Source organism: Neofelis nebulosa, chromosome 3 (assembly GCF_028018385.1).
Source record: "Neofelis nebulosa isolate mNeoNeb1 chromosome 3, mNeoNeb1.pri, whole genome shotgun sequence".
Taxonomy (NCBI): Eukaryota; Metazoa; Chordata; class Mammalia; order Carnivora; family Felidae; genus Neofelis; species Neofelis nebulosa.
The window spans coordinates 203201675-203228487 of record NC_080784.1 but is presented as its reverse complement, the minus strand read 5'-3'; the positions used below and the strand labels follow the sequence as shown (position 1 = coordinate 203228487).

Here is a 26813-nt window from a genome sequence, read left to right as displayed (position 1 = left end):
GTAGCCTAACCAAGGACCATCTCTACTCACTTCCGGAAGGAGCAGATGGGGAGCCAAATGAAAGACAGACGGCGTTAATCCAGCCACACGGCTGCCAGGACGAGGGGGACCTGCTTTTAGAAAGAATCCCCGGGGAGAGGAGGATTGGGGCCCGAGCCTGACAGAAATAGCTGCCGGGAATGGCTAAGTGCGTGCGCTCTCGTTCTGGCACTTTGCCGCGAGAAAGAGGGAATCGGCCAATGAGAGGTCAATCACTGTAGCTTAACACCTTTTGAGGAACGAGCTCACCTAATACCAAGACCTGGTTTCAAACCACCGCCCTCTAAAAGGAACGAAGCTGCTAGGGGGGAAGAGCTGGCTCCGGATCTTCTCTCTCTCTCTCAAAAATAAATAAACATTTAAAAAAATAACAAAAAATTTAAAGATTAAAAACAAAAAAATGGTGAGGAGAGGCTCCCACTGGCCAAGCTGGGGTCGTTTCGTCACTAAAAAGAACAGAGACTGGGGCACCTGAGGGGCTCAGTCAGTTAAGCTTCCGACTTCGGCCCAGGTCACGATCTCACGAGTCGTGGGTTCGAGCCCCGCGTCGGGCTCTGGGCTGATGGCTCAGAGCCTGGAGCCTGCTTCCGATTCTGTGTCTCCCTCTCTCTCTCTGCCCCTCCCTCGTTCATGCTCTGTCTCTCTCTGTCCCAAAAATAAATAAACATTTAAAAAAATTTTTTTTTTTTAAAGAACAGGGACTGGGGCGCCTGAGTGGCTTAGTCAGTTAAGCTTCTGACTTCGGCTCAGGTCATGATCTCACAGTTCATGGGTTTGAGCCCCGCGTCAGGCTCTCTGCTGACCGCTCAGAGCCTGGAGCCTGCTTCGGATTCTATGTCTCCCTCTCTCTGTCTCTCTCCCGCTCATGCTCTGCCTGTCTCTCAAAAATAAATAAACGTTAATTAAAAAAAATTTTTTTAATGTTTAAAAAGAACAGGGACAAGGACGGATACCACACGCTGGGGGGGACAGGAATCCATACACATGCGGTGGGGAGGGCAAGCCCCAAGAACAAGGGTCAGTATTAACGGCAGGCAGGATAATCTCACTAGAAAACCAGCATTTCACTGTACCCCCCATCCCACGGATGCACCCCCAAACCACGGCGTGGCCAACGGAGCCTCGGAGCCCCACCCCACTGACTGGGGACCAGTTACTGAATTCCTGGGGGTGTCAGGGAGACGTATCCATGCACCGAGAACCCTGGCAGAGACCTCCTTCACCAGGCAACCAAGCGTAGCCTCACCCACAGGGACAAACGGCTTCATGCCCTTCCTTACACCACGTGCGGAGAAAGACGCAGCAAATGTCTAACTGGATCCACTGAGGAGGAAACCACCGGCGAATCCAAAAAGACACTCTGCAAGGTAAGTGGAATTCTTCTAAAGTGCCAACGTCATGAAAGTTTTTCAAAAGGGGGGCTGGGAGCTACTCTAGGTTACAGGGGACTAGAGGCCATGGCAGCTAAGTGCAGTATGTGACCCTTGATTGGATCCTGGCTTTGTCAACAGGAATGGGGATATCTGGATGCACATTTATTTTAGATAATAATATCGTATCAATGTTCAATTTTTTCAGGTGATCGCTGTTGTGACGGTTAATCTGATGTGTCAATTTGGAGGGTGTTTTTGGATAAAATGAACCCTTAAGAGCGCCTTGGTGGCTCAGTCAGTGAAGCCTCCAATTTCAGCTCAGGTCAGGATCTCACGGTTCGTGAATTCAAGCCCCGCATCAGGCTCTGTACTGATGGCTCAGAGCCTAGAGTCTACTTTGGATTCTGTGTCTCCCTTTCTCTCTGCCCCTCCCCTGTTCACATGCTCGTTCACTCGCTCTCTCTCTCTCTCTCAAAAATAAACATTAAAATTTCTTTTCTTTGTCATTTTTTTTAAAAAACACTTAAATTGGTGACCTCTGGGTAAAGTAGACTGCCCTTCGTAACATGGGTGGGCCATGTCCAGTCAGTTAAAGGCCTGGACAGAACAAAAAGACTGGCCTGTCTGAGCAAGGGGGAATTCTCCAGCAGACAGCCTTCAGACCTCACCCACACCATCAACTCTTCTGGGTCCCCGGCATGGTGGCCCACACTGCAGATTCCGGACTTGTCGGCTTTCACAATCACGTAAGCCAATGACTTACAATACGTAATACATACAAATTCGACATAAATCATACGTAGAAAACATACTGTATGTATTACACGTTGTATTTAACATATGGTTTATGTTACACATGTTATGTGCACAACACGTATTTACGTATTAAATATACGTAACATATACCCACCTTGTTGGTTCTGTTCCTCTGGAGAAGGGTAACAAATACAATGAAGTTGCGGTTACGCAGGAAAACACTGTTGTCCCTAGGAAATGGGGCTGAGGTGGTGTGGAGTGAGGGCGCATGGCTGCAACTTAGTCTCAATGTCTCAGCCAGCAAAAAGGTGTGCGGGACGGTGTGCACGGGATATGTATTCTACATGTGCTCTGGGTACACATGTCCCATGTTGGGGGGCAGGGGTGCACGCGTACATCTGAGGCAAAGAGGGAGAGAGAGTGCACAGCCGTGGCTGAACGCTAACAATCCCTAGATTCTAGCGAAAAGGACAGACACTTACGTTTTTAAATTTGTTCCATCTTTCTATAGGTTTTAAGTGTTTCAGAATAAACACACAGGGCCGTGGGGTGGGGGAGGATCCTTTGACGACCTCCCACCGCCTCTGGGTCAAGACTCGGAGCGCCTTCTGGGAGGCTGCTGGGTGCCGGGGTGCCAGCGAGAAGCACCCCACTGCGCCACCGTGGTTCTGGGCCAGCCGAGAGGACACAGGAGCCAGCGGGTGGGAAGCAGGCACCAGCCCTGTCACAGATCTCTGGCGCTGGCAGGGGCGCAGGGAGAGCCATGCGGGCGTCCTACTGGAGCAGCCGGCCTAGGAGAAGTCTAGGTGTGCGGAGTAGCTCTGCCTTCCTGGGTCACTGCTCCAGGCGGGATGGGAAGGGGGAGGCCCAAGACTCCCCAGCCCGGAGCTTCCATACTAAGGACCAAAGAGGGACGGTCCCAAAGAGGGTGCAGGGAATCCCTCCACCTCTGGGGAGGAGCCCAGGATGAAGCAAGGTGCGGGAAGGCCCCAGCTAAGGCCTCTGTACCCATCACACGACGGTGCCTCCCTGTGCTCTCTGGTCTCCTCCTTCCCCGCTTCCCGGTGGCCCAGTCCGCCTCCGCCTCCCTCCTTAACCACCCAGGCTCCTCTCTTCCATCTGCTACACGGTGCTGTTCCCTCTGCCACACCCCATGGCTCCCGGCCACCACTCGAGGTGCCCCCGCCCGGTGGACGGCTGTCTCAGGAAGACCTGCAAGGTGGCTCGAGCCCAGCCACCCTGCACAGTGTCTGTCCTCTTGGCCACAGAACACTCACCACCTTTGGCAAAGGAACGCCTCCGCCCCACTATGCCAGCTAAAATGAGCACGAGGGCCACCCTCGATGCACAGACACAGCCAGACTGAGTGTGTGTGATAAGGCTGTAACAGACCAGGGTATAAAGCTGACAGCAGGGCCGAATCAACACCTGCTGGGTGAGGGCTCCTTACGTCGGGAGAGGCCCGGGGTCTCCATAGGTCTGCCCAGTTGCAGACGCTCTCTGGAATTCCTACGGTGTTCGAGGTCCTGGGGCCTGGACTCTGACTCCGGGACAATGGGGGGCACACCCTGCACGGTGGCTGTGCTGTGGCGAGAGGAACACCCAGGAGGACTCCCCGCGGAAGCCACTGGAACCTCTGAGTGGTGCCAGGCAGCCACAGGGGCTGCTCTGTGACGGGCAAGCCCCCCCCCCCCACCCTGGTAGTAGGGGGTCAAGGAAATTCTCACACTGGACCAGGAGGAGACAGTGTGCACCTGTTCCCTTCGGCACCGTTTGGGTCGTGGGAGTTGGAGGCAACCTGGGCCTCCCTGGGGTCCGTGGTGGGTTAGACCAGGAAGCAGGGAGCAGTGAGAAGCAGCAGAGTAGATGCTGAGAGACCAGACAGTGGCCAGACCACATATAAAAACAGAACTCTGACCTGCAGCCCACAGCAACCTGCCCAGGGAGCTGACCCCTGACCCACAGTGACCCATCCAAGGAGCCAGCCCCTTACCCACAATGACCTGCACCCTTACCCACAGTGACATGCCCAGGGAGCTGACCCCTTACCTACAATGACCCGCCCAGGGAACTGGCCCCTCACCTACAATGACCCGTCCAGGGAACTGGCCCCTTACCCACAGTGACACGCCCAGGTTGCTGTAAGTCAGATCTGCAGGAAGTCAGATTGCTGTCTCTAATCACAGTCCAGGAACCCAAACAATGACCCCTGTGACCTTCGGCCAGGACTTGGTCGATAACGGACAGCTTCCCTAATTTGTGTCCTGCTTCAGACTCAGGACCAACCCGAGAAAGCCACACCCGCTCCCCTGACCAGCCGCATGGACACCCCCTTCCAGTGGGCCTCCCCAGCCTCCTGAGCAACCCCAGCCTCCCTGGCCTCCCCTCTCCGGCCTCCCCAGCCTCCCAACTTCCCCAGCCTCCCCTCCCCAGCCTCCTTGGCCTCCCCTCTCCGGCCTCCCTGGCCTCCCTGGCCTCCCAGCCTCCCCAGCAGCCCCAGCTTCCCATCAGGCCCACCTGAGCCCCCTTTCCTCCTCTGGGAAGCCCCCCAACTGCTCTGCCCGCCCCTGGGGCTCTGGCAAACGCAAGTGAGGGGGCCGACCCCCCGCTCCAGCCAGTGCTGGGGAGACAGCTTTGCCTTTCTCGCTTGAGGGGCCTTTGCTTATTTCTGCAATATACGGAATAATAGGGACAAAGCTTTAAAAACACGCAACTTAGTGAAAACCACGGACGGTGGGGGTCTCATCTCCTCGGTGTGAACCTGACCCGGCCGTGGCCAGCCAGGCCCCAGGCTCGGGGGCAGATGCGGTTCTGGGACATCATTTCCAGCTTCCCGTCCAGAACCCGTTCCTGCAGTTACCCGCCCCCCCCCCACCCCCCGCCACCCCCAACTCACTGCCACCACTCCTGCGGTCCAGCCTCAGAAAGGCCTGGGGCCCATGTGAGCCCGCGGGCCATCCACCTCCGAGGGTGCAGGTACCGTGAGGGTGAGGGCGCTGGGGCCAATCACCCCTGTTGAAGCTGAAGTGACAGGCTCTTTGGTTTCCCGCTTCTGGCCTTGGCGGAGCGGTTCCCCCGGATCTGGAACACATCCCAATCCTACCTCCTGCCCCTCCTCGCCTAGCAGCCCCGGCCTCACCCCTCAGAACTCAGCACACACAGCACTGTGGTGGGCGTGGAACCTGCAGCCACCTCAGCCCACGGCCCTTACTATCTGGGTTGTCACCGGTCACTTGTCCCGTCACACAGGTCAGGGGCCCCCGTGATGGGTAATGGCGTCAACTCAGCTGGTTATATTCGTGCTCAGATGTGGGTATTGAAAGAGGGAGGGAAGGGGGGTAGGGAGAAGGGGGAGCGGAGGGGAGGAGGAAAATAGGGGAGGGGAGGGGAGTGGAAAAAGGAGATGGGGAGGGGAAAGAGGAGGAGAGGAAAAGAGGGGGGAGAGGTGGAGGGTGGGGAGAAAAGGAAGAGGAGAGGAGGGGGAGGAGAGAGGGGAGGGAGAAGGAAGAAGGGATGGGAAGGAGGAGAGGAGGAGAAAGGGGAGGGGAGGGGAGGGGAAAGGAGAGAGGAAGGGGGGGGAGGGGAGGGGAAGTCATCCAACAGGTAGGCCACTGTGTGCCTCTCCGTCTTCCCTCTGAGCCCCGGCTGGCTGGTTGGTCCCCAGTTGCCCCCCGACCCTCCTTTGTGCCCCGTCCCGTGCAGAGGCTGGACCTCATCCGAGGATCCCATCCCACCTCCCCGTCCTCGGCTTCCAGGTGGGCTCAGCCAGGGGGAGACAGGAGGCAGGAAAGCTGAGCGGGGGTTCGTCTGCCACCTCCCAACCTGCTGCAGATGGGGGTCACTGCGCCCCACTCCCCTCTTCTGGAGCCTCGGCCACCACCCGCTCAGGTCCCGCCCTCCACCCCTGCAGGCGGTAGTGGCTCCCCGCCCTGTGCCTCACCTGCCCTGTGGGTCCCCCACCCCCGTACATGGGGCCTTCCTTAGTGCCCTTCCCGCCGTGCCCCTCTGGAGTGGGTCACACAGTGGCCCCAAGGTGACAGGCCCACAGCCCGACCCCTGCAACCCGTGATCGTGACCTTCTTAGAAATGGGGTCTTGGGGCGCCTGGGTGGCACAGTCGGTTAAGCGTCCGACTTCAGCCAGGTCACGATCTCGCGGTCCGTGAGTTTGAGCCCCGCGTCAGGCTCTGGGCTGATGGCTCGGAGCCTGGAGCCTGTTTCGGATTCTGTGTCTCCCTCTCTCTCTGCCCCTCCCCCGTTCATGCTCTGTCTCTCTCTGTCCCAAAAATAAATAAAAAACGTTGAAAAAAAAAATTAAAAAAAAAAAAAAAAAAAAAGAAATGGGGTCTTTGCAGGGTTAGGGAACTCGAGATGATACCATCCTGAGTTTAAGACCCCGAATCCAACGCCTGGGAACCCTATACAAGAAGGGGGGTTCTGAGACACAGACACACAGAGAAGGCCACTCCGTGATGGACGCAGAGACTGGACTGACGTGGTCACAAGCCCAGGAGTGCCGAGGAAACTACTAGAAACTGCTGGCAGCCGGGCGAGGGGCCTGGAACAGATCCTCCCTCAGAGCTTCCAGAATGAACGACTCTGTCAAGCCCTGGAGCTCAGACTTCCGGCTTCTTGAGTCACAGGTGGATAAATTTCTGACCACCGGGTGTGGAAGAGAGCCCGCTGGCCTCCTCCGCACTGGGCCATCGACCCAGAAGAAATCACAGCAGCATTCGGCATCCCCTGGGCTTGCTTTCCCCAAACTCTGCCGCCTCCGGCAGGACAGAGGACAGACACAGGGACACACGGCTCAAAGGAACCTGTCTCTCCAGGCGGTGGGTGGGGCCACCGTGCCTGCCGAGCAGCAGCGAGGGGACCCGCGGGTCTGTCTCAGATTCCCGGGAGATGAGCCCACCTCATCCGTCCGCAAACCCTGCTGCAGCCGCCCTGGGGGAGCCCCAGCACCTCACGGCCAAGGCCGGACCGTCCAGCCACCTGCTGCTGGAGGGGCCATTCGGTGACCGTCAGCGCCCCAGGGCTGGGCTCCAAGCAGCTCGTGCAGGCACAGCCAGAACCCGGGGACCGGCGGTTCCAGGCCGGCACCAGGACACCCACCCCGACGCCTTCAGTTCCCACTGAGCGCGAAGCTGCGTCAGGAGACACACACCGTAACTTGGCAAAAACGCTGTTCTGCGTGGAGGAAACGCAGCTGGCTCCAGCCTTCTCCACTCTGGTGCCTCCTTCCCCGTCACTCCGCCCTTTGGTCTGTCTTGGGTCAGCCCAGCCCGCGGCAACAAGGGCCCCCGCTTAAACAACAGACTCCTACTTCTCACAGCTCTGGGGGCTGGGGGCTGAGATCAGGGTGGCGGGGCGCCCGTTTCTGGGGGGGGGGGGGGCGCTGCTGCAGGTGGGACGGCTGCCTTCGGGCTCTGTGCTCACTCGGTGGACAGCCAGCGAGCTCTGTCTCTCTTCTCATCAGGGCGCCCACCCCATGCATCAGGGCCCCCCCATGACCTTTCTAAACTTTACCACCTTCGTAAAGGCCCCATCTCCAAATACAGCCACACCCGGGGCTTTGACACAGCAGCTGGGGGCACATTCGGCCCAGAGCAGATGGCCCTTCTCCTCTGTGTTTAGCCAGTCCCGAGGCCTCTTGGGATTTCAACTTTTGCGTCCGGTCGAGTGCGCAGCAGGCCCTGGGGACGCGTACTGAGGGGCCCCGCGGCCAGCAGAAGCCTCTCCGTACCCCCGCCCCCCAAACCGGGCCTCACCTCCAGGGCATCCCAAACGCTAACCCAGCTGGTCTGCCCGACCAGACTAGGCCCTCAACCCTGGCACAGTAAGATTTGAACGCTCACATGGTTTCCACCAGCCCAGAGATGACCCCAGGACCCCCGAAAGTGCCTGCCCGAGCAAGCTCAAGGCTGCCAAAGAACCGATGACAGGCTGCGTCCTACAGCGAATTCACTAGAACTGACTGGCTTACACGGCAGTCCCGGGCAGGGCAGAGCGGGTGCCGTGAGACGCGGTGGGGCCGGCAGGGGCCGGGGGTCCCAGTGGGTGTGGAGGGCCAGGCCACGCGTGCTGTATGGCACAGGGACCGTGGTGCACAGAGGTCCCTGGGCACAGACACCAAGGCCCCGCATGCTGACCTTGCCTCTCCCCTGACAGACGCTGGCCCTGTTCCAAGGCTCTTCTCCCACCCGGACAAGCTGCCCTCCACACCACAGCCAGAAACCCTGACTGGCTCCAGAAAGGTCCAGAATGCCTCGGAGGGCAGCAGCACGCATGAGCCTTTGCAACAGGACCACACCGTGTCTACTGCCCCACCGTGTGGGGTTCCCACGATGGCGGGCAATGGTAATGCCCACAACTGCCTCTGTGGGCCTGGCTCCCCAAGGCCGGAACGCGTGTGAGAGCTGGGTGCCGAAAAGGGGGCAGGTTCAGAGGTTCAGAGCCCGACCCCAGGCCCGCATCCCCTGCGGAGCATGTCCACGGCCTTGTGTCTGGGCTTTGCTCACACGCTGTGTGCCCTGGGTGGGTTGTTCAACCTCTCGGAGCCACTCTGTGCACCGGGCCGCCAAGCCGGTGGGGACACACGTGGTCAGCGCAAATCAGTGCGCCTACCTATGTGGACAGCGTCTTTACCTTTCAAGGGACAGAGCCCTTTTGCTTCTCCCAAACCCGGGGGCCGGCTCTGGCTCACGGGGAAGGGGGTGGCCGGTGGGGTCACAGCTCTTTCCTCACAGACCGACCGTGTGGGTTTTGCTCAGGCCACCCTAACAAAGTTCCGCAGACTGGGGCGTGAACAACCCTCGCGGTCCCGGGGGCGGAACATCCACGATTGAGATGTCGGCCAAGTTGGTTCCGCCCCCCCCGAAGCCTCTCTTCTTACACGTGGCTGGCGTCTTCTTGCCATGTCCTCGTGTGGCCATCCCTCTGTGCGTGTCTGTGTCCTGATCTCTCATAAGGACACCAGTCAGATCGGATCAGGGTCCCCCCTAGTGACCTCATTTCACCTCAGTCACCTCTGTAAAGACCCCGTCTCCAAACACATCACGTCTGAGGTCCTGGGGGTAAGGACCCCCACGTACAAATTTTAGGGGGGGACACAATTCATCTCCTAACACTGAACATCTCAATTCGCTCAGCAGGGTGGGGACAGAAATGGGCATCCTATGACAGAGCGTGTGGCCATCGGCCCAGAACATTCTCGCGGTAGAAAAGGCTCATGCCCGTCGATAACCACACCTCTACCCTCTCTGGACAAAGAGGCAACAGGGCAGGGCTGGGCGCCTGGGTTCTGGGGACACATCACCCGCCTGGCCAAAGAACGCCCCAGCAGGGTCCACCCTCCCCACCCCCTCCATCCTTCGTCCAGAGCCCAGATCCTGGGTCACTGCCTGGAGAGCACCCAGCCAGGAACTCCCACAGTGGACTTTACTTACTGAACCCACATTCTTGCGTTGCTGACCCTAATGCCGTCCTACACGCCCACGGGTCCCTCACTCGTTCAGTAACCTTGCCCTCAGCGGTGCTGATGGGCCCAGCACCGCTGACCTCATGCAAAGCCATCCATCAGCTCGGCCGAAACTCCTCTCGCTCTCCGAACAAATGCTTCCTGAGTGCCGACGACATGCCAGGCTCTGTGGCTGAAGCCATTCACAGATCGGCTCACAGATCAGCAAGCAAGAGAAGTAAACGGACGAGGACACAAGGTGTAGCTGGGCCCATCACAGAGGGCAGCGCGGGAAGAGCCCTGCCCGGGCCCTGGCTTCAGGGGAGCTCCCGAAATGCACTGGTCAAGAATCAGATCCGGGCAGACCCGGTTTGAAACCTCAGCTCTTCAGCTGAGACCCACAACAACTCACTTAACCCTCTGAGCCTCGGTTTCCTCACCTGTATAATGGGGCCCAAAGTCACATCAATCCCGTGGGGTGTGTGAGAGTCAAAGGAGAGGACTATAAAGTGCTTGGAAGGCACGGCTCCTGGCCGGGGAAAGAGGGCAGGAAAGCCCAGCAATCACCGTCCTAGTAGGAAGGTGAACCAGGAAAAGGAGCATCGTGTGCAAAGGCCCGGAGGCAAGAGAGAAGGGCGGCACCCTCCAGACCACGGGGGCTGATCCGACGGGAGCAGGGGCGTGCAGGTGAGTGACAAAGACAGTCCTTCAGAGTCAAGACGGGACGTGGCCCTTCTGAGTGCAACAGGGTTTTGAACAGACGTGACAGAGTCAGATTTCCTGAGAGTGGCGTCACTTCCACTTAAGTGTGAAGGACACCCTGGGATATGAGAGGCCCGTGATCAGGCATGAGACAGTGGATGCCCGGGCCCGGCAGGCACAGGGGGAGATGCTGCAGAGACACGAGCCACGTGAGAGACAGAAACAGCAGGAACAGGCCCCCGCCAAGCCGGGTGCGGTGAGGCCCAGGGGGGGCAGAAGCATTGGCAACCCCCCTTCGTCATCCAGGGCGTCGGGAGGCACAGCCTCGGCCTGGCAGAGCGCTCAGGCTGACACATGAGGTCGCCACCGGCCAGGGACGTGGGGGGCCACGCCTGCACCAAATCCCAGGCGGCCCCGCCGAGCCCGTGGCGGCTGGCTCTCGCCTCCCCGCACACAAATGGACATATTCAGTCTCCGTCTGGGGCAGGAAAGGGGGAGGGTTGCCACCCACAAGAGAGATGGAAGGGCCTCTCTGAGAGACAGACGTGATCAACAGCCAGGGGCTTTGACTCACGAGGAAAGATGTAAAAACCTGCATCTGGATAGCTGGGGGAGAGGGGGGTGAAAGGGTCAGAACTGAGGCACGAGCACAGAGGAACACGAGGGCCCAGAAGCTCCGTTTGGGGCTGACCTCTGGGCTGAAGCCAGGAGAAAAGCTAACCAGTGAGCACGCAGTTTGAAAGGAAAGGAACTTTCCAACACCAAGAGGGGCTTTCCTGCCAGCTCGCGGGGAGTCACCCCCAAGACGCAGAGACGAGCGGCCCCCACTCGGGACGTTCGATCAGCACGAGCGCTGGCCGTGCACTTTCCTGGGGGGCAAGTCAGGCCCGTGGTGTCCGGGGAGGTGGGAGGGGGTACAGGACGCAGGTCCTGATGGAGGCGACAGGTGGTCCTGTGACCCGACCCTCAAAAAGGTCTGTAGGGGTCAGGGTTCTCCAGAGAAAGAGAACCAGTAGGCTGTGAGCATGGGTGTGTGCATGGAGAGAAAAGGATTGATTCTAGGAGTTGGCTCACGGGATGGTGGGGGCTGACAAGTCCAAAGTGAAGAAGGGTGGATGGGAGACCCAGAGGAGGGTGGATGTGGCCGCTTGAGTCCCAAGGCCACCTGATGGCAGAACTCCCCCTTCCTCCAGGGACCTCTGTCTTTTTTTGCCAAAGCCTTCGATGGATTGGGTGAGGCCCACCACCCTTATGAAGGAATCGTCTGCTTTACCGAAAGTCTGCTGCTTTAGATGTTAATTCATTTCTTAAATATCGTCACAACGACATCTAGACTGGTGCCTGACCAAGTCTCCGGGCGTCGCGGCCCAGCTAGGTTAATGGACATTAACCATCGTGGGGTCCCTGTCGGTGCACATTTGTTCTCAGGGTCCCCCGTGTGCCTGGTAGGGGACGCGGTGGCAGAGAACACAGTCCCTGCCCCCACAGAGGCCCTGACATGACGCGGGCCTTGGGTCAGCAGACAGCCCCTTCTCCCTGACCCAAAGAGAGCTTGGACGCAGGGTCGAGCCGCTCCTCGCTGAAAACGTGGCCCTCGTCAGGATCGGGCTGAGAGGGAGGAGGGGGCTTGCTCACACTCCCCTCGGGGTTAGACTCACTCACAGAGTCCCAGAGTCCCAGGGGAGTCACAGGCCCCCCACACCCACCCCGCCGGCTGGGTGTGGTCCAGGGAGCCATCTCGCTCTCCGTGCCCGTGGACAGACCCTAAAGAGCCTGAATGGCAGTTGCCGTGTGCCGGGCAGCATCCTAAGTCCCATACAGACGATCCACTGAATCCCCTCAGCAATACGACACCCATTTCACAGGTAAGTAAACCGAGGTAGAGAGGCGAAGTTGCCCAGGGTCACGGCAGCGGCCCGGCCAGGATTTGGACACAGGCTGTCTGGCGCTCAGTCCCAACCCCACACACTACCTTTCAAAAGGAAAGAGGGCAGGACTGAGAACACCATTCCCTGCTCCCAGACTCATCGTCCGGGGCTCACCCCTACTCCCTGGAGGCCATAAAAGAGGGCTGGTGAAGGGGCCTTGCCGTGAGTCCAGCATAGGGCTGCCAAATAAAAAACGGGACGTCTGCTTAAATCTGAGTTTCGGGTAGGCAACAAGTTAATTTTTTTGGCATGGGTATATCCCAATAGTGCACGGGACATACTCATACCGAAATCCCACAATTCCCTGTTTACCTGAAATCTGAATTGAACTGGAAGTCCTGTGTTTCTATTCACTAAATCTCTGACCCCTGTCCGCCAGGATCCCCCTGTGGGGACACAGACGGCATATGGACTGTGCCCCCGCCCCACGGTGAAACACCAATGTCACAGTGTGCGTGTGCAGAGTCTCTGATGGAAGGGAAGGTCGTCGGGGAAAGGGTCCCAGGGGGTGGCTCGTCACCCATCACCCTCCCCACGTGAGTGCTATGACACAGACGGGTTCACGAGGGGCACCGCAGACCACAGCCAGGTGACGGGACGAGGGGGACCCACCTCAGGCTCTGAGAGGCCACGAGCCAGCTCAGCCGGTCAGTGAGGAGGACCACAGGGGGGCTCCCACAGGGAGTGACATCGGAGCCGGAGAGCCGACCCTGGAGGACCCGGGGGCCCACGCGGCAGAGGGGCCGGGCTAGAGACTGGAGGGACCCTGGGGCATGACATGGCTGACCCTCCTGCAAAATGGGAGCAGCGATCCCTCCTTGCAGGGGAGCAAGGCACGTGCCTGGCCTGGGGGAGCCTCCGTCTTTGTGCTGCGGAACCTGCCCTGTGACAGGGGTGACGGGAGTGCAGGCACAGGCTCCCGCTCTCCTCCTGGGCCAGGGCTGCGTTGCCAGTGGCAGAGGGGGTTGCCAGAAGGGTCTCCCTCGGGAGGCGGGTGCTCGGGGCACAGCACAGGCAGGAATAGGAGGGTCGGGGGCTTGCAGGTGGGAGACCCGCAGGGACGGGGTGGGCTCCAGGTGCGGGAGAGAAAGTCCGGCCCAGCAGGCAGACCTGGGCACCAGTAGGGAAAGGCCAGTCCGGGAGAAGCCGGGCTCAGGCGTGTCGGCCGCAGGGGGCAGGTCACCTGATGGCTCTCTCCCTCTGACACTGGGTTGAGACCCCAGCTCTGCCACTTACTGGGTAGGTGATGTCTGGCAAATCGCTGAACTGCTCTGGGCCTCGGTGTCCTCGCCTGTAAATGGGACAGTAACAGTGCCAACCAGGAGAGATGTCACGTAGCTCAAAGGAGATCCACACACACCGGCACTGAGACCTCGCTGGAAATGAGCGACCTCTCCTGCTGCGTGACCAGGCTGCCCTGACACCGCTCTTTTCCTAAATGGTATATTGGCGGAAATACACGGTGGTAAGTCTCACCAGCTGGGGACCTGCCTGACCACGTGCGGGCATATTTCTTCTGGATGTTTTCAATTCGTAATTTTTCCACACACACACACACACACATCACATGGTATGCGTAATCTTGCCTTTTGCTTTTTTCACTTAAAACGTAACCATAAGCATTTCAGCCTCTTATTAAAAGTTTTCATCACCAGCATTTTTCTTTTAACAGGTCGATACAGAAGAACTCATTACCCTCAACTTCTGGATTTTTACTCTCGTAAATGATTCTGATAAACATCTCATCTATTTACCTCTTTGTCCGAATTCTTTTTCCCGCCTCCAGTCCCCAAAGTGGGATTCCTAAGACAACTGAAAGGCTCTTGATAAAAAGGGGTAAGTCACTTCCCAAATTTGCTGAAATTCAGCTGCCTAAAAGCCAGGCGGTGGCCGTGCCCACGGAGCTCCACGTGGGACCTTGGGACCGAGGTGTGGACACCTTTCAGGGGCTGCTCACAGCCCTAGTCTCCAACTCCATTCTCAGTGTTCCCTCAACTCTGACTCCCAAGAAGCCGCAGGTGTGGAAACTTCTGGTGGAAACTTCCGGTCACAGGCAGAACAAGATGGCAGGTGACATAAAGCATAATTCTGCAACTTGCTCCTTCCCAAATGTTGCGTCCGACCAAAGTAAAACACAAAAGACAATACAACAGCTCTTCTGAGGCCTCTTGAAAGCCCTGACAGGGCCTGCATCACCTGCACTAACAATACCACTTCCCCAATTTCTCTCTTCCAGAAAATGGACTTCATCTCCTGGGGCCAGGAAGAACACGGATGCTCTTAATTCCTGGGATCAGGTGGTCATGAAAATGCCGTATGTCAAAACTTGCAAAGTGCGGCAAAAGTTGTTCTTAGAGGGGGGCGCCTGTGGGAGGCTCGGTCGGTTAAGCGTTCACCTTCAGCTCGGGTCATGATCTCGCGGCTAGTGGGTTCGAGCCCCGCGTCGGGCTCTGTGCTGCCAGCTCGGAGCCTGGAACCCGCTTCGGATTCCGTGTCTCCCTCTCTCTCTGCCCCTCCCCTGCTCATGCTCTGTCTCTCTCTCTCTCTCTCTCTCTCTCTCTCTCTCTCTCTCTCCTTCTCAAAAAATAAACATTTTTAAAAATTTCAAAAAATAACATACCTACCTAGAAAACCCAAAAGAGATCTACAATCAAATAAATTATTAGAAGCACTAAGAGAATTCAAAACCATTTCTGGGCGTAAGCTCTACTTAGAAATATCACAATTACATTTCTATACACCAGCAATAAGCAGGAAATGTAATTTTGAAAAGATACCCTGCAATAGTATCAACAAAAAATATTAACTACCTAGAAGTAACTCTAACAAACATGCACAAGACTTCTAAAAAAGTATCCTTAACGAAGATATCACACACACACACGCACACACAGTTAAGCTCACCCTTCTTAGTGCACAGTTGTACAAATTTTAACAAATACATGTGGTCACGTGACCACTACTAGCCAAGATAAAGAGCATCTCCAACAGCCCAAGTAGTTCCCTTGTGTCCCTGAAGCTGTCATCTTGGGCCCCAGCGTCCTGCACACCCAGTGGAACGTGTATGACACTTAGGAAAACACCACCCTATACGAAGGGCTGAGCTGGGGGTAGGGTCCACGGTCACAGAGGACAGGATAGCAAGGAGATGTCCCCATAATGTGACCCTACTGGATAAAAACTAACACAGGTCCTCAGGCACAGAGAAATTAGGGTGTTTTTGTACAGTGGGGTCAACGACCTTCCCCACACCCATAGGTTTCTCCAACCCAGAGCCCTGATGCACAGAGAGGTTATGTATCCAGAGTCACACAGCACATGGGTGGCAAAAGTCTCAAGCCTCCTGCCCCTCTGCAAACACTCTCTCCCCACCATAAACTCTTCTTCCCCGTCTTTCTCTTCAGCCCAGCGCCTTGGAAGCATACGGAGGGTAATGAGCGAGGGGAGGTGAAAGCTGAAATTCATATGAGCACTTAAGAATGACTTTTCAATGGTTCAGTGACATAAGGCCTCCAATGGCAAATCTAAACTCTATCAGACAAGACAGTACAGGGGAGCGAGTCCATGGTGGCTAGAGTGAGGGGAAACGGGGCGGATGGGAAGGCCCGGGGCCTGGGGAGGTGCTGGGGTGGGCACCTGCGGGCCTCAGTCCCAGGCTCCGCCAACCAAGGCATTTGCATCCCCAATAGCAGGGGTGCCTGGTTCCCAGCCCACTCCACCTGGGATCCAGATGGTCCCCAGGGGAATAGATGACTCCACGCCCAGTGCTCCACAGGGCCTCAGCGCCAGGTGGCCGGCAGCTGGGCCTGTCCCAGAGGAGCCCCAGAGGGCAAGGGCCAACCCCACTCACACTGTGTGCCCTGCAGCCAGTGAGGCAGTGGTGGGGCATGAGGGTTAAGTGTGTCACTGGTGGGGACTGGGCACCCCCAGACCTCCACGCAGGGAACTTTCTGCTGTCTCCTCCTAGGACGGCCGTCCCTCCACAGGTCAGCCTGTCAGGCTTCTATCTGTGCTCAGACTCCTCTGTGCTCCCTGGGGATCTTACAGCGCTGCGTGGTGACGGCCAGACTCCGAGACAGCTGGCAAACCCCGTCTTCCCCACTTCCTCGCTGTGTGACCTTGAGCAAGTCTCTTAACACCCCCGTGCCTGTTTCCTCATTCATAAAATGGGGCTAGTGACAGCACCTTGCTTATATGTACTTGACTTCAGAAGATTAACGGAATGGATAAATGACATGTTTTTGACAGGTATCCTCTCTGTGTCCCCAGTGCCCCGGGATTCAGAAACACCTGCTAAGTGACTGCCTGGGGGAGGGCCTCTCCTCTGTCACCCCGACACGGCTTCTGTCTAGTACTAAAGCAGTGAGGCGGAGTCTGAAGAGCACAGACCACGGACCGGGCTGCCTGGGTTCAAACCTCAGCATCCCTGACTCCTTGCTGTGTGACATCGGGAGGCCCCTCAACCTCTCTGTTTCTCTGCATGCTCATGCCTGCCCCGTAGAACTGTCGGGGAGGAAACAGATGAGCCCTTGAGAAGTCAGTGCTATTACAACCATTAATAAAAATTCCTTTCCTTCCCCTCGGGCTCCCCTTCCCTCACCGGAAAGGCTGGAGGAGACGGGGAGCAGGGAAGCTAGGACAGGAGAGTGATGAGGCCCTGGTCAGCCCCCGTCAGACGAGGCTGACAAATGGAGCCTGATCCTGGAAGGATTTAGCAAGCCCCTCAAGCCGGCCGTAAATAAAGCACTGGTGGCTGGTGGGGGGAGGGGGGGCAGGCGGCAGGACAGAGACAAATGAGCGACAGATGGCCAGCCACCCATCACCCTCCTGTGGCGGCCAGAGCCCCCAGCACGGCCCACCCAGCAGGTGGCCTGGGAGGCGGGTGCCCAGGTCGTGTATTTGAGAGGCTGACTGCGGACCTATCAGTGGGCCCTGAGGGGAGCGGGGACTGCACCCCAAGGGAGCCAGCTCTGTACCCACGGGCCGAGGTCCAGGCACTTCAGCCTGGAGGGCAGCGAGGTGCCAAATGCGCCCCGCCCTGGGCCCGGATGCCACTTGGGAGGCACTCGGCAGGGTAAGGCTCAGCAAGGCTGACTTCTGGGAAAAGCCCACTGATGTCTTCATCCATTCATCAGTGAGCACCTACTGTGGGTCTGGCAGTGGGTGGGTACACAGCAGGGACAGAGAGCCCCGGGCTCTGGACCCTGCCTCATGGAGCACACGGACAAAGGCTGCCTCAGACACAACCCCCCTCCCACGCGCCAAACGGCCTCCCAACAGTAACAAAGACGATCACAGTCAGTCATGCAATTCTGGGAAAGGTTGCACGTCCCGCAGAGCCCAGGACAGAGCTCAGAGCCACATCTGCACGCCGAGAGGATGCCCAGCCCTCTACCGCTGGGCCCAGGAGGCAGGGCCATTGGGGAGGGGCCCTATGCTTAGGTGCCCAGGCCAAATCCCCCAGCTGTGGGGACTGGGAATGCCGGTGGGCTTCCGGGAGGCTCAGAGACACCCCAGCGGGCACGCCCTGAAGATCAGCAGGGCCGAGCCAGGCAGGAGGAAACAGGCTCCCCAAACAGCGCGGGGCCAGGCTGGGAGCACAGAGAGTAAATATGAGTATGTGCCAGCCCAGGTCCCCCAGGAGCCCACAGTCTGACAGACACAGACGGCCATTCGGTGACAGCCACGCACAGGGGCAGCGGGTCTAAGGGCAGGAGATGCCTGGCCGCCCGCAGGGCCGGGACACTTCTTAGGACAGAACCGAGCAGATGTTTGCAGGATGCGTCGGGCTCAGGCAGACAAGGAGAAGGAGAAGGCCGGCAGAGGGAACCGCGGAGGGGGGAGGCTGGGCGGAGCTGAGCACGGGCAAGGGCAGGGCCAGAGGACCTCGGCCTCATCCGGAGTGTGAGGAGGCGGGCAAGGAGGGAGGCTGGGGAGGTGGACGGGCCCCAGGTTAGGCCCAGACGTGTCCTGGAGCTTCACACACACGTGCACTTGACCTGCCAACACCTTGAGAGCTGGGTGCTCTTATCTCCCTGGACAGAAGAAACCGAGGCACAAAGAGACTAAGAAACTTGCTCAAGGCCACTAGGCTAATACACTGATCGAGCCAGGATTTAACCTCCCACCACCACCACCACCACCACCACCACCAAGCCCAGGCCTTAATGCCTCTCGGGCAATAGGGAGCCACGGGAGGTTACAGAGTGTGGGAGTGGCTGGGTTCTCGTTGTGGGGCTGGACAGAAAAGGGGTGGAGGACGGGGCTGGGGGTGGGGTCCTGGCACAGCCCTGACCCACTGCAGGAAGGAGCAGCACAGAGACCCCAGAGCCAGGCCGTACTCGGGGCCCTGCTGCAATGGAGGCAGATGTGCCAGCCCCAGATGCGAGGGTCGGAGAGCCTCCTCCAGCAGGTGGCTCCCCCCCTTCCTCATGGGGACAGGTGGCCCACAGGGCCCACTGCCCTGCCCAGGCCTGGCCAGCGTCCCTTCCTCCCCAATCCCCAGAGCCCCTGCCTCCGTCCAAAGGCCAGGCCTTCGGGCTGCTCGGAAATGCGGGTGGCACTGGTGAGGCTCTGCCCGGACACCCCATTTCAGATGCTCCCGCCTCACCTTTGCCGGGGGAGGCTGGCCCCAGTCGTTCCACCGTTCTGTTTTGTGGCTTACCTGCAGGTGAAATATCCAGAGAGCAGCCGTTCTCCTGCGAAGCCCCCCGTTCTAGAGCGCGGGGGGCCACGGGGGAGCAGGAGGCGGGCGGGCGTCGGCAGGGGAGCCTGCAGCGCCCCGGGGCCCAGCCGGGCAGAGACACGGCTGGGTCTGCGAGAGTAACAGAATACGAAATTCATATTAATTTTCTGTGTAGCCAGGATTTGAATTTCAAATCAGGCCCCAAGTTGATTCAGATTGACTGCAGCCGGTCTCCCAGAACCCGTCAATCGGCGCCCAGCCTCTCGGGCAGCCAGGAGACTTTCTCAGAGGGGCCTAGCACCTCCAGCCGGGGGCAGGGGCTTTGCACCCAACAGGCAGGCTGACCTGCCCCAGGCTCTGCCTCCAGGGGCCGGGTCCAGACCGTCCCCTGGCTTTCCATGCCAGCATCCCCCCAAAATCTCCACTTGGTCGGGGTGGGCGGGGGGGGGTTTGTTCGGCTTTGCTGAGATAGGACCGACAAAATGTAAGATATTTAAAGCATACGCTATGATGACTGGACACGCAGATCCACTGTGGAAGGGCACCCCAACTAACTAACCAGCTCATCAATCACCTCCCCTTTTCACGGTGCGTGTGTGTGTGTGTGTGTGTGTGTGTGTGAACACGTAAGCTCTACACTCAGCAAATGTCACTGGTACAATATGGTGTCACAACAGTGTGGTCGGCTATAATCACCATTGTTTTTAAGTTTTTTTAATGTTTATTTATTTCTGAGAGAGAGAGACGGAGTGTGAGTAGGGGAGGGGCAGAGAGAGGGAGACACAGAATCCGAAGCAGGCTCCGGGCTCCGAGCGGTCGGCACAGAGCCCGACGCGGGGCTCGAACCCACAAACCGCGAAGTCGTGACCTGAGCCGAAGTTGGATGCTCAACCGAATGAGCCCCCCAGGCCTCATTCATCTTACAGCTCACAGTTCGTGCCCTTGGACCACCGGCTCCCTACCCCCACCCCTGCCCCTGGCACCCACTAACTGAAGGCTCCCCCTGCACTGGGGCACCAAAGGCACGGTCACCCGTGACCTGTTCCTGGCACCCGCTACCCACACGCTTACCTGCGGCAGGCTCCGCCTTCCGGAGCCTCATTTCCCTCACCTGGGAAATGGGACAACAGCTCCCGCTGGCTCTGCAGGGGATCTAGGAAGCATTCCATTCACTCGGCAACACTCTGCAAGCATTTAGCGCCCCCCAGGTTCCAGACCCTCTCCTTGGGGCAGGGGCAGAGGTGGACACCTCAGTGAACAAACCAGACCAAACTCCCTGCCCCCAGGATGCTGCGGTCCCAGGGCCGTGGTTCTCAAACGGGGGGGGGGGGGGGGGGGGGGGGGGGTGGCGGTGCCCCAGAGGACACTTGGCAATGTCTGGAGACAGTTTTTCCATAACCCTGGGGTCAGGGTGCTACTGGCAATCCAGGGGGTGGGGGTCAGGGTCGTCAATGCACAGGATGGCCCCGAGCAGGCAGTTTACCTGCCCCAAAGGCCAGTAGCACCCAGAGTTGAGGAGCCCTGTTTCTAGGGGAGGCAGTAAGATAAATCAGTGAGCCGAATAGATTGCTAGAAAGGGCTACGTGACAAAGAGTTCAAGTCCGCACAGAGAACGAAGAACATAAGTTCCGTCTGCCTCCACACGGCAAGAATGAGGCTCGGTGGGGAGGGGACGCTTCCAGCCCTGAGACCCAAAGACAGGCCGCCCGCTTGGCATCAACCTGGGCCAGAGATGGCCCCCAGAGGCTGCCAGTGGGACCCAGAGATAAGTGGGGCCAAGTGCCTGCCCCCAGGGCCCCCGGACGGCCTCCTGCCGTCCACAGCCGTTGCCGAAAGGCACGCGCTCCCTCTGTTTTCAGATTTGTAAGAAACAAGCCTGTTTCTGCACTTCAGGCTCTTTTACACCTACTTTCGTCTCTTACTGCCACGTCGTCGAGGTCTCCCCGTCCCGGCGCGGGGCTGTGCGGGTGCGCCTTGCCGAGGACCTTCCAGAGCTGACCCCTCCACTCCCCAGGTGGTGGGCACTGGGGTGGCGTCCAGGCTCAGCGAGTGAGCCAAGAGCTGCTAGGACACTCGCCGCGGGGTGGGACCGCCGGCTCCCGAGTCCCCGCGCCACCGCCAGGCTCCGCGAGGTCTTGCCGAACCGGCTTCCACCCGGGTGCACCTGCAAGCCCACCGGCTATAGACAAGCCTTCTGATTGGCCCGCATCCTGCCCGTGATTGGGCGACGCGTAGGCAGGTGACGCCCGTCTGACCAATGAGAGTGAGAAGAGGGCCGCCCAGGGGATGGCGGCAAATTCTCTAACTCCCGGGACTGGCTGACCTCCGCGCTGAGCCCTAACCCGAACCCCGACTCACAGGGCTCGACGGGCTCCCCTACGCGTCGGGACGGGACGGGACGCGCCAGCCACCTTTGCGAGCACCCGGAGACCGGGCAGAGCAGATGGCAAGCCTGGGCCCTAGGCGTCCATCACGGAGCCCCTGAATGAACACCCACCCTCCGGCCCCCCAGGCCCTCCCCTTGGCCTTCAGCTTGTTAACAGGGAACCGAACTTCTTTTCTGACTTCGAGTTGGGTTTGCTGTTGCCTTCAGCCCAAGGTGCCCCGACAGCCCCCCAGCCTGGTTCTCCAGCCAATTCCGTGGCGGCTCACCTGCCTTTTTATCAAACTCATATTCTGCTTAAATCAGCCAGAGTTGATTTGGGTTACTTAGAACCCTGATGATCCAGAGAAGAGTCTGAACCCAGTCCTGTCTGCCAATGAGCAAAGGTGCCAAGACAGGAAGGAGGGAGTGTTTGGAGACAGAGATGAGAGAGAAGGTGGGGCAGAGGCTGGGGCTCCAAGAGGTAACCACCCCCTCGTGGGTGGGAACACCAAGGTCACAGGGCAGGAGCACGGGCAGGGGTCAGATCCCAGAGGGACTTCAATGCCAAGGAGAAGAATGTTGATTATATTTTTAAAGTCCTGAGATTTTGACCAAAAGAGTCCCCTAGTAAAGTTGGCACCTCGGTGGGGGCACCTGGGTGGCTCAGTCGGTTAAACGTCCTGCTCTCGGTCTCAGCTCAGGTCATGATCTCAGGGTTTGTGAGTTCGAGCCCTGCATTGGGCTCCACGCTGTCATCCCAGAGATTCTCTTTCTCTTCCTTTCCCCTATTTGTGCACTCGCTCTCTCTCTCTCTCTCTCGCAATATAAATAAACAACAAAAATAAATAAAATTTCCTTTTTAAAATTGGCACTTTAGGGAGTTCACTTGGACCAGGTAGTTAGGGGCCCAAGAGAGGGGTCTGGCATCCTCGGAGCCAGCCAGGGCCCACACCATCTCGGCTGGTGCACACAGCTTCCCCTCCCCAGGGAAGCGACCACCACAGCCCCCCGCTGGTCAGGGCCACAGCAGGAATTCAGACAGACACCAAACCCAGGGCTGTTTCGCTACATCCTGCCACCCCAAGTGTGAGAAGAGAGTTAGCGCCCGGGTGCGATCCGGCCAGAATCATCCCTGCTGAAGGGAGAGACCTGTACACCCACCAGCAAAATGTTTCTGTAATGCTTCAAACCCAGGGAGCGGGTCACTAGCTTTAAGGCCGTCTCGTCTCACGGCTGCCGAGGCTGGGCAAGTGACATCCCATCTTTTTATGGGACATTAATTTAAATAAAGCCTTTGCCAGAGGACAATCCTTGTCTGTGGGTAGTGAAGTAAGCTCTCCGCAGGAGCAGGGGGAGACATAAGCCAAGCTTTCCCAGGGTCTCAGGGAAACTACAGGGTAGGTCTGAGACCCTGGCGGGGGAGGCAGAGCCCAGAAACTCCTGCATCCGCGGGTGGCGTCCCCCAAGCTGGGCTCACTACAAGCCTCTTCTCAGCCTGAGCAGGCTGCTAGGGGTGTGGAAGGGCATGAGGCATTTGCAGAACCCCTGGGACGGCCGTGGAGAAGCAACGGTCCCTGGCACCTGCCATGGCCAGGCCCTCCGGGGTGGGTGTGGTTGGGTTCTTCCAGGACCCCCGAAAGAGGTGCTGCTCTTACCCATCCCCGTTGTGCCGGCAGGCAAGTGAGGCCCAGGGGCGCTGGGGGACCTGCTGAAGCTCGCACAGCTGGCAGGGCCTGGACTTGAACCCAGTGCCGTCCACACTCATTTACTCGCCCCTCACCAGTGAGCACTGAGGGCACAGAAAGGCTGAAGGGTTCAGGGAGGCTTCATGGAGGAGGAGGCATTGCACTGAGCCATGAAGGGTGAATCGGAGCCAGGGGCCTTTAGAGCAGGGAAAGGTCTTTCCCTGAAAGGGGAAAAGTATGAACCAAGGCTCAGAGGTGAGGGCAAAGGTGCAGGTCAAAACAAAATCCCTTCAAGCCCCCGAAGAATCCCCCTTTTGAATGCGTCCAAACTGGGGAGCTGGAGAGACTCTAAGTTCCAAAGGAAGATTTGCTATTCGCTGTCTCCTTGAGCAAGACTCTCACGCCAAGATTTTAAAATCCTCTTTCTTCTTGAAAAAAACATTTCTGGTTTCCAGCCTGTGTTTCTGGCAACCTCATTCGCCGAGTCTCGGCATCTGGGAGAAATGATGCACTCAGAAAAAGAAGGCGTGTGGCCGCCAGTAGGGAAGAGGCCAGAGCAGGGGGTGAGCCAGCAGGGAGGAAGCAGAGAAGGAAATGAGGGGAAGGGGGCCCTGGAGGGGTTCTGCTCCAAGGGGCGCCACCAGAGGGAAGGAAAGTGACCCCGCTGAGCGCCTGCCTTTCGATTGGGCCAACGCTGATAAAGCACCTGCTGGGTGTGCCATGCCACTGTGTCCTGGGACAAAGGAATTAAACTCTTGGGACTCCTTTCTGCCTCAGGAGGATGAATTTGCTTTCTTTCTTTTTTTTTTTTTTTATTTAAATTTTTTGTTTGTTTGTTTTTTAACGTTTATTTATTTTTGAGACAGAGAGAGACACAGCATGAACGGGGGAGGGGCAGAGAGAGAGGCAGACACAGAATCGGAAGCAGGCTCCAGGCTCTGAGCCATCAGCCCAGAGCCCGACGCGGGGCTCGAACTCACGGACCGCGAGATCGTGACCTGAGCCGAAGTCGGACGCTCAACCGACTGAGCCACCCAGGCGCCCCTGAATTTGCTTTCTAGATCAGACAGGTAGTCTACCAGAGGGACTCAATCAGTTAGATGCACAAGGAGGAAGAAACATTACTTAATTAAAGACGTCCCCAGTGGAAGAGGTCTTGTGTGGACGGCTCCAGCACTGGCAAGGCCAGCAGCAGCCAAGCAGGTGGTCCCAGGTGGGGGCCTCTGATCCTCACAGACTCTGAGCAGCCACTCTTCACTGGCACTCGGACCACACAAGACTCAGACACAGGCCTGGAGGGTACTTCTTGGCCCGCAGACCTTGGCTGGGGACAACGGTGTGTCAGAGGCTATCATGAGAGCAGAGGCCGTAAATACACTTGCATTTTGAGACTTGGCCTCTTGTGCTCTGGTGATCTGTCGTGAGCCAAGCACCCAGAACAAGACACCTGAAGGGGACCTGAAACCGACCCAAGGCCTGGAGCCAAACCCTGCTGGCCCACAGCCTTGGCCAGACTTGCTGCAGTCATCCTGAAGATCTAGGAGTGACAAAACAAGCATTTCCTGTGGTAAGCCAGCAAATATGGGGGTGATTTGTTACACAGCATCACCGCAGCAATAGCTGACTGATACAAAATGACCACATGGTACAATAACTGCTTGGAGGTATACTCAGAGCTCAGAGGAAATCCTAAAGAGCTAGAGAAGGCTTCTGGGAGGAGCTGACATGTGGACTGAGCCTTAAACAACACATATGAGAAGAAAGTCAGAAGACGCTCCGGGCAGATAGCGTAACCACAGGAAAGGAACAAAGGCAGGGATGAGCCGCACTGCAAGATGCTTGGTGTCACCAGAGCTTGCTGTGGGACTTGTGGTCACGGTAGCAGCCCCAGCTAGAGCCCACCAAACAGGAAACTCACACGGTTCATGCCAACCGTCAAGCCCAAGCGGTAATACTTCCTCGTTAGCCAATCTGGCCCCCGCCGTCCTGCCCCTGGGAGACAAGCCATTGTCCATTGTCCTCCACGGCCCCAGTCCGGTGCTCGCTGGAGAGGGGAATCTGCTGGCCCACAAATCTCCACGTCCACCTCTGGGTCAGGCATTGGAGAGAATGCCGTTCATTCCTGGGGGCCGACCCCCTTCACCGCCCACCTCCTCCTGGTGCAACTGGGGAGCTGGGGACAGCCTTAGGGGCTGAACAGGCAGCTCCAGGGTTTCATGGCAATCCAATTCCCTCAAAAATCTAGCAAGCTTCCAGTCCATTCCATGTGCATGTGTCCACAGTGAACATTCTCGTCCAAGCTTAGGCTCAAAGCCTCAAGACTCTGAGTGTCCCCTGCCCTGTGCTCTGCCCACTGCCCTGGCCCTGGCCCAGTCACCTTTGTCCTGAGATCATTCAAGACGCCAAGTTCCAGAGAGAAACGTCCCCTCAACCAGATGGTTACTGGCGGTTGTCTCAAGAGCCCCGGAGAAGAACCGGACATCAGCCCCCCCATGGCTGTCCACACCGTGTCAGCTTGGGGTGGAAAAACATTGGCCCTTTCGGCTCTGGAGGGCCCTAGGTGCTGGGATATTTGGTCACATAGATGCCAGCTGGGCTTTCCATCTCCTCAGAGACAGGCTGGGTCTGACCCCAGTCCACACCTCTCAGGCGGGCCTTCTCTACGATCCCCAAGGAACCAGCCAACATTCTGAACCTTTCTGTCCACGTCCCCCACGCTACGACCCCAGACAGCACGTGGCCGTCGTCCCAAAGCACAGCAGAGGACAGTGAGCTGGAAGACCTCACCGCTGCAGGACCTGGGTCACCAGCTTTCCCACCCGTGATGAGTCCGCATTGCACAACACCCCCCCCCCCCCCCGCCTTTTCCATTCAGCCAAGTCCACATTTCTGGAGGTGTCACTTACGACGTCCTGCTTCCGGGCCCAAAAAATCTGTCTCCGGTTTTTAAGCAGCTGCACAGAAGGGTTACCTCATCTTCCACACTCAGAGCCCCCAAACGGGCCTCGGTGGTGCTGGCCGCTGCTTCCCTGGACACCCCTAGGCCCTCGGGACCCTCGCTGGGAGGCAGGCGGGCCCTCAGAAGGGCACGGGGGAGGCGGGGGAATGTGTGGACTTTCTGCTCCCACCAGAGGGTCGAATCTGCCGAATCTGCTTCCTTCCCTCCTTTCCCGGGAGTTGGGTCCCAGGGAGCACTCCCCAGTAACCCTCTGGCACACTATACTCCACCTTGGAGTTGGCTTCCGGGGAAGCCCAGCCAGGAACACCAAGACGTGTATCACTGGCACCCCAAGGAAGGTGGTGGAAGTTCTTCACTGTGAAGTCCGGGCTGCAACACAGATCCAGGAAGAAGTTCAAGGGCCACACAAGGGAGCAGCAGGCCTCAGGGGCCAGAGCTGCGAAGCCCCTCCAACATCCAGGAAGCTCAGGTCCCGGGGCCAAGGGGGCAGCCAGGCTGCGTGCAGGGGGGAGGGGGGGTAGCTGGGGCAGAGGCATCACCTGCAGAGCGTACAGAGAGCACACACACACCTGTGGCCTGTGGCAGTGTCCCTCCGAGCCACGGGTAAGTCCTGTCCGTGTGCAGGGATGAGACACAGAGGCAGGCTGCCCAGCGTTTCAGTCATGGGGTGTTTGAGCAGCAAACCTTCACCCCTACCTGCCCGGACCACAGCCCCTGGCCCACGGGAGCCCCTGGGCAGCCTGGGGACACTGGGGGCCTGGGAACCCTGCGGCCCCGCAGTAAATGCCCACCCACCCCTTCTCTGGGCAGCTGCCGTGCCCTGGAGCCAGGAGCCCGCACACCCAGGCAGCAGCCAAGGGGGCA

General features: G+C 58.3%; 1 long non-coding RNA gene across 1 annotated transcript in view; it reads right to left on the bottom strand.

Annotated features, from left to right (window-relative positions):
* The window catches only part of LOC131507880 (uncharacterized), a 39930-nt gene extending 18844 nt beyond the window's left edge, over positions 1–21086 (bottom strand). Inside the window, exons 1-3 of the long non-coding RNA XR_009259771.1 lie at positions 20850–21086; positions 18920–19069; positions 13492–13546 (exon numbers count right to left, since the gene is read on the bottom strand). This is a non-coding gene — a long non-coding RNA (uncharacterized LOC131507880). The remainder of the gene's footprint in view (positions 1–13491; positions 13547–18919; positions 19070–20849) is intronic.
* Positions 21087–26813: the final 5727 nt, after the last annotated feature.